This window comes from Rousettus aegyptiacus, unplaced genomic scaffold, assembly GCF_014176215.1.
Source record: "Rousettus aegyptiacus isolate mRouAeg1 unplaced genomic scaffold, mRouAeg1.p scaffold_m13_p_1, whole genome shotgun sequence".
NCBI lineage: Eukaryota > Metazoa > Chordata > Mammalia > Chiroptera > Pteropodidae > Rousettus > Rousettus aegyptiacus.
In genome coordinates this window covers 45150176-45157567 of record NW_023416284.1, presented here as the reverse complement: position 1 = coordinate 45157567, position 7392 = coordinate 45150176, and the positions used below count along the sequence as shown (strand labels likewise).

Genomic DNA, 7392 nt, shown 5'->3' with positions numbered 1-7392 from the left:
CAACTGTCACCTACAAGGAAACTATCTCTAGAGTAGTCATTATGGGTTCTATAGGTAAGAAGAGTCTAACCTTCTTACGCAGTCAAGGAAAATCTACTTCTGACAGGGGAGACTCAGGAGAATTTGGAGATTCCAGGTCCTTAGCTTAATTAAAATCTGGTCAAATATCCTCATCTCAGTTTTAGGCTTTGGCTCTTCTCAAAACAATAGCCTAAATTTAACATGAGAGCATGAGACTTTGGATTTGCTTGTCAGAAATTTCAAATAGGGGATAGGGTTTCTTTTAGGACAGATATAGGAGTTTTCTCAAAATTTATCTAGACTTAAGCTGAAATTGTAGAACTCTAAGTGTATTTTTGTTTTTCCCCTCCAACGTCTCTATTACATTTAGAAGCAATCAACTCATCTGACAGTTCTTATAAACATTATTTTTATTATAATGTTCCAGTGCAGCTTATAGCCTTGACTTCTATAAATACTTGAGTCCAGGTGACCTCAGAAATAACTCTTTTGCCACTGCCTGCCATAAACTACCAATGACTCATTACAACTGAAAATGAAGGTTATGAATACCTTTAAATCTGATCAGATTAGAGAACACATACAACACTCCCATCCACAAGGGAATGGAGAAACTTTCACTGTGACATCAATAAAAACTCTGGACCAGAGAAAGAAAACTGCTGCTTAAGAAGAAGTCTGCAAACTGTTGCAATGTAAAGTAGGAACTTAAGAAAAAATTTGGAGTCTATGGCCATGCCACCCTGAACAAGCCCGATCTCATCTGATCTTGGAAGCTAAGCTACGCAGGGTCGGGCCTGGTTAGTATTTGGATGGTAGACCACCTAGGAATACCAGGTACTGAAGGCATAAACACACACACACACACACACACACACACACACACACACACACACACACACGGGATTGTAAACTGACAAGGTCCTTGCAATCTGTGAGGTCAATCAAGGGTTGCCCCATCTGAAAAGAGAGAGAGGAGAGGAAAGGAGAGGAGAGGAGAGGAGAGAGAATACAAATAGAGTCTATTTACTGACCAAAATCACTCTACGAAAGGAAAGGGAGCTAGCTTTCCCAATTATGCCTTCAATAAATTCCCAAATTAAAACTTAGTTTTATTGACTCAAGATCACATCTAAAAGACTTATTGGTTTCAAACATAAGAGCCAAATCCTGTTTCTACAAGAGTAAACATGGAGAGAGATGCTTCTAGGCAGGGCCACTTCATAGGCATGCAACCTGTATAATCACACAGCCCCATAGCTCAAAGGGTCCCATGCTTGATTTAATTCTCTGCTATTGCTGTCTTGAAATTCTGGATTATTTTTGAACAAAGAGACCCACATGTTCAATTTTCACTAGGCCCTGCTAACTATGTAGCTGGTTCTGGTTGCTAGACAAGGGGCAGCTCAACCGAACCTACCATCACCAACTTTCCCTCCCTGAATTAAAACTATCTTCTTAGGACTCAGGAGACAATGGCTGACAAATTCTCTTTGTCCTCAGGAGGGTGCTGTTCCACTTAAATACTCAGCCCTGGTTTGAGCTGCAGACTACTTGCCTTCGATGCACACAACTAAATATAAAACTGGAAATGTTTAAGTAGGACTTGAAAGGCTGAGTTACTTCAAAAGGGAAGTGGACGTGGAAATATAAATAGAGATAAAACCTGCAGCCATTTGTTGAGCAACTTGTGCATGTGTTATGCTAAACACAGTAAATGCAGTATTTCTTTTATCTGTAAAACACCTTATGATAAAGACCTTAATATCTCCATTTGTACATGTAACACAACTGAGGGACAGCGAGTTTAAGTATGTCCCCAATGGCAAATGGCTAGTAAGAAGAATTAGAATTTGAGCCCTATTCTGTCTGCCTCCAGAGACCATGTTTGGAAAGTTTTTTTGTTTGTTTGTTTGTTTGTTTGTTTGTTTTGGGGGGGTGAGTTGATTATTTTAATCTAGAAGTAAAAACTTGAGAAAAAGCCAACTAACACAGTTGTTGTTTGAAGGATTTTTAAAAGAACTTTCCATGCTTTAAATCATGACATTCTGATAACATAAGAAGAATTTGTCATAGGGTATTTTGTGCTTTCTGAGCTCATTCTACTAATCAGATGCAAAGTCCTGTCTGTATTATTGTCCAGTTCCAATTATCATGCCTCTCAAATTTTACAAATTTCTACGGTCTAATGTTTGTGTCCTCTCTCTCCCATTTCATCTGTTAAAATCTAACCCCCAAAGTGATGGTATTAAGAGGTAAAGCCTTCAGGGGGTGATTAAGTCATGAGGGTGGAGCCCTAATGAATGGGATTAGTGTGCCTATAAAAGCTGCTTTAGGAAGCTCTTTCTGGGTCTAATTCTGCAGTTTGTTTCTGCCGCACCTTACTTCGCATGTTTTTGATTTCTGACTATGAGCTCATGTGACTGGAAACGTAATCTGTATCTTTTTTCTTTTTTTGAAGACTAATCTTAATGTAATTCCCCTTAAAATGATGTATTTATGCTCTGTCAAGCACTTGTCAGACACTACCAACATAGGACTACTTTCAACTAAATTTTTATATTTCAAGCTCACCGGCCACACACAAGGGTGAATTCTTGCCCAACATCACATGTCCATCAGCTTGTGTTTGAAAATTCTCAAGGGTGATTAATTTTCTTTTTATCTTCCTTCTACTCACAGTCAATGCTGAGAAGGCAAATACTGTCTCCCATGAATTGATTAGGGCATTTCTCCTTTAATTATTCTTTGAGGATATTATTTTAAGCTCCCAGATTGAAAAAGTGGTTTCGGGACCAAATTCTCATTTATTCAGGTCTTAACAATGGTCTCTGGCCTTCCAGTTGAAGCATTAATGCTTAGACACTTGGCTACTAGGATCAAAGAGAATTTCAGGGCAATATTACTCCAGGGCTACCTGACCTTGCTGGTTTTCTTGTCTTTTCTAGCCTTGTTTTTTATGTCTTTACTTTGCTCTTGTTTAATCCTATTGTTAAAATATTAAGCCCTTTTTGGTGTTATATACCAGGAAATTTTCTCCAGATTGCTCAACTGTTTGTTAAAAATGGAAATCTAGAACTCAGCTTTAATACAGAGAAAAACTATGACATGGACACAAAATTCATTGTTTATTCAGGTACCTTTGTGTGCTAAAAAGAAAGCTCAGTTTAACAATTGGTAAAGGAAATGAAGAGCATTGGTTGATGAAATGACTAATTAATAGCTTTATCCAGGACAGTCCAGCCCCTCTTTATGCTTCATGTTCCAAATTTATTACTTCTCCATTTAATTTAACACAATATTTCTCAATTTCACTCTCAAAAGTGTTTCTGTTCAAATGATGGATTATGGTCATCCTTACCAAGGAAAAGTTTCTTTGATCTTCCATGTGTGAAATTTATCTGTGGGATTTTTTTGTGAGTTAACGTAGAGATAAGGATGCTCAGCTAAATTTTTCTACCACATACTTTGCCTTTACCCATTTGAAATGTAAACATCTATATTTTTATGAAGATAATATTTCTGAGAAATAATAAAAGTAATTATGAAAAATGATAAACTATGGCTAGGGAAGGACATAATTATTGCTACTAAGATTTACTTATTTTTAATAATTTGGATGTAACAGAATTTATAATAAAATTACTGTTTTCCTTTAATGTATTATAAAGTATTTTTGATATATAGAAGACATAAACTAGTATAATAAGCTTGAGAAATAATCCATTATTCAGAGTTATGATATTTCTTTTATCTCCTTACATACCATATTACCATTTACTCAGAAATATTGTTCCAAGTTTAACCGTGATAATTTTAATTCCTTTTTAAAAAATATTTTTTACTTTATGTGTATTCTTCCATTAACAATGGTTTTCATTTTAGCTTGGCGTGAGTGGCGCCTCATTATAGATATATGTTCTTTTGCAACTTAATTTTTAATCTAATCATTATGGTTGTAAGGAGCATCCATGTTTATTTGTGGTACTCTTATTCATTTATTTTCACTGATAAATAGAATTCACTACAATCAAATCATGTAACCATTTTCTTATAGATGGATGTTTAGGCTTTGTTCAATCACTGTTACAAAAAGTACTTCTGTGAACATTCTTATACCTGTCTGCATGTGCTCGTTAGGAGGTCTTAAAGGTATGTATATACTAGAGTCGAATTACTGGATTATAGGGTATGCTCATTTTCAATTTTATTCTAATGACCTCATTTTAACTTAATTACCTCTTTAAAGGACCTATCTCCAATGCAGTCGTATTCTGAGTACTGGGGTTATGACTTCAACATATGAATTGTGAAGAGACACAAAATTACATGACAAATTTTGTTAGAATTTTATATTTTATTTATTTAAAACTTTAGAACAATTTGGAGAACTGATGTTTTATGTCTTCCAATTCATGAACATGTATTTATGTCTTCTTTAGTGTTTTGATAAAGTTTTATAATTTTTTCCATGAAAATCTTATATTTGTTAGATTCATTTCAAGAGTGCTCCTATTTTTTTAGTGGACGCTATTAAATTTATGTCCTTTGAATATATATTTCCTGTTTTTATGGTCTTAAAATTGTGTGTATATGTGTGTTTACATTCTTTCTCAGTTTAGATCTAAGATCCTTCTCTGAAATTATAAAAATCTCACAGTGATTTCTGGTATTTGGGATAGTGGCTCAAATCTCTGCTGTGATTTAAATTTAAAACACCTCTTGCTATTTCTAAACAAAAAGCATAATTTCATAGACTCAATGTACTAGGCAGACTTTTCTATTTACCAGCTATCTAATCATGTGTCCTTTGAATAAATCATTCCCTCTTTGTATTTCAAAATTATCTCTAGATAAAAATGACATCAGATTAAGAGGCACATATTGAGTGGTCAGGTAGGCTCGCTGGACCAATGGCTTTCTCAGCTTAGTAAATCATTCCTACAGGTCTTCATTCAAGTGAATACTCTAGGAAAAGTCCTCATTTCTCTATTAAAGGCCTTGAGGCTGCTCACAAATGATCTAAGTCATGAATAATTTGTGAGTGCTAAAGTACTATTTTGATAGTAAATATTAATATTTAATAAGTGTTTATTCTAGATGTTGTTTTAAGTATTTCACATATATCATCTCATTTTACCTCCACTAACAGCTCTATAAAAGAGGTATGATTACTATTATCTCCATTTTTCAGATGAAGAAACTGAGGCCCACCAATATAGATAGATAGATAGATAGATAGATAGATAGATAGATAGATAGATAGATAGAGAGAATGAAGGGTTGGATTGATAAATTAACTTGTCCCAAAATGCCTCATAATATTTTCTCTACTCTCAATTTAACTTATTATGTAATGTGTGTGGTTTTATACAGAAAGGAACTGAAATTTGGAGAAGATTGTGTTATTTTGTGCTATGAATAGGGTGTTTTATAAGACCTGATTAAAAGAATATTCTTCTGAAAAAGACTTGAGCAGCTGCATTGCTAGTATCTTGTTGGTTCTTTGGTGATCAGCTAGATTAGGTCCTTTGCTTATTTTTAATTAATCTAGGATCTTAAAATTATAAATTTTAAGAGAGGGCTTATTAATGCTGATGGTGAAGGACCAACACAAAGTGCAAAGTTTTTTTGCTACTAAAGGTAGCTACTCATACAGCTCATAAGCATAGACTGAAATTCAGGCTTTCTTTTCAGGTTGCTTCCTTTTGGCAAGAAACACTCATTCATCCCTTCATTGTCACCTCCATGGCTATTTAGAATACGCTAATTATCCTTAACACTTACATGTCTCAGAGTACAAGTAGCTACCAGTCAAACAGATAAAATCTCCATCAATATGAGATAGGTGTTCTACGAACAATTTTAAAAGCCACCATTTGATCTCTCTTGGTATTGCACTGGAATTGACTTCTATCTAAGGTGAGTAAGCATGGGAATAGTCATTCTGATTGTGTGAGACTCTACTCTTGTAGAAAAGTATGATACTGTTCAGAATTTTATCTTAATTATTTTTACTCATGAATACATATCATTGATTACTCCATTGTATTTCCCTAAAAAAAAACTTTTAACATTTAAAAATTTTCTGGAACCATTAATGTTTAATTTTCTTCTTGATCGAATTATCATAATTATTAGCATGAGAACATTTCTTAATTCTTTATCTAAAATTCTGAAATTCAAAAAAAAATTGGAAAATTTGAAAAATTAAAATATTTTTTCCAGATTAGCAACAAACACATTTAACTAGTAACCCTGTATATTAAAAATATGTTTTGATAAATATTAAGCACAAACATTAAAATTCCATTGACACCGACTCAATAAAAAATAGTACATTTTTAAAGTTTAATTAAAAATCCATGGATAAATAATAATTTTTGTGAAAATAAATCAAGGATACACATCAGTTTTATTGCTTAGTTTGAGACAGTGAGCATAATTTGCATATGTTTCTGTTTAATGCTGATCCTTAATATGTGTTTCACTCAATTTCATCAGAGATTCCCTTGAAGAATGTTACTTGAAATATACTTTACAACTTGCCAGTTGGTATTATTTATAAACCCAATAATGATATAAATCTAGATTATTTAAACCAGCAGTATTCTTGGTAACCTGAATTTCACCACTCTATATGTGTGTTTAGTCTTGAGATTATATATCCTCACTCTAGCAATAGGGTGTATCCTTTTTGTGTGAAGAGTCACTTTCCAAGCTAAAAATGGACCTCCAGTTGGGAAGAAACATGGACAATATGACTCGCCAGTGATACAACATTAAACGTCCTTCTAATCCACACTGCAGCAGCCACTCAGGAGGTTTGTGCCCACCATATCCAGCCTTTCTTTCCTTCCTGGGCACAAAAGAACACGTTCCATGACTTAACAGTCAGGTAGAGTCATGTCACTAATTCTGGACAATAGGATGTGAGAGAAAGTGACATGGATTATTCTGGCACAGCAGCATTTTAGAGTGGGTGTGAGGTCTATAAAATCTCTATTTTGTAACTTCAGAAGCAACTTTTTCCAGATCCTATAGCCACACAAAGGAAAGAGTCTGGATTCCTGCTTGGAAGGGAACAATCTTGGAGAACCATCTGACCTAAAGGAGACTTCATGAGTGAAAAATAAACCTGTATGTGTAAGACTGACCACCAAAGTTCTCGGAAATATTTGTTACCAAAACACAGAAAATCCCATTCTAATACAGGGATATCCCTATTTGTCTATTTCATGTCACATATCTTGCAGCAACACTAAATTCCTTTTATTCTAGATAAAAATTCCTTTTAACTAGAATCATCTAGGAAGCAGGTGCTTCATATTAGTGAATTTTTCAAACACCCAAATGGAACCAGTATGTTGA

General features: G+C 34.2%; 1 pseudogene; it reads left to right on the top strand.

Annotated features, from left to right (window-relative positions):
• Positions 1-746: 746 nt before the first annotated feature.
• LOC118605012 lies at positions 747-870 on the top strand (annotated as a pseudogene).
• The last annotated feature ends 6522 nt before the right edge of the window (positions 871-7392 follow it).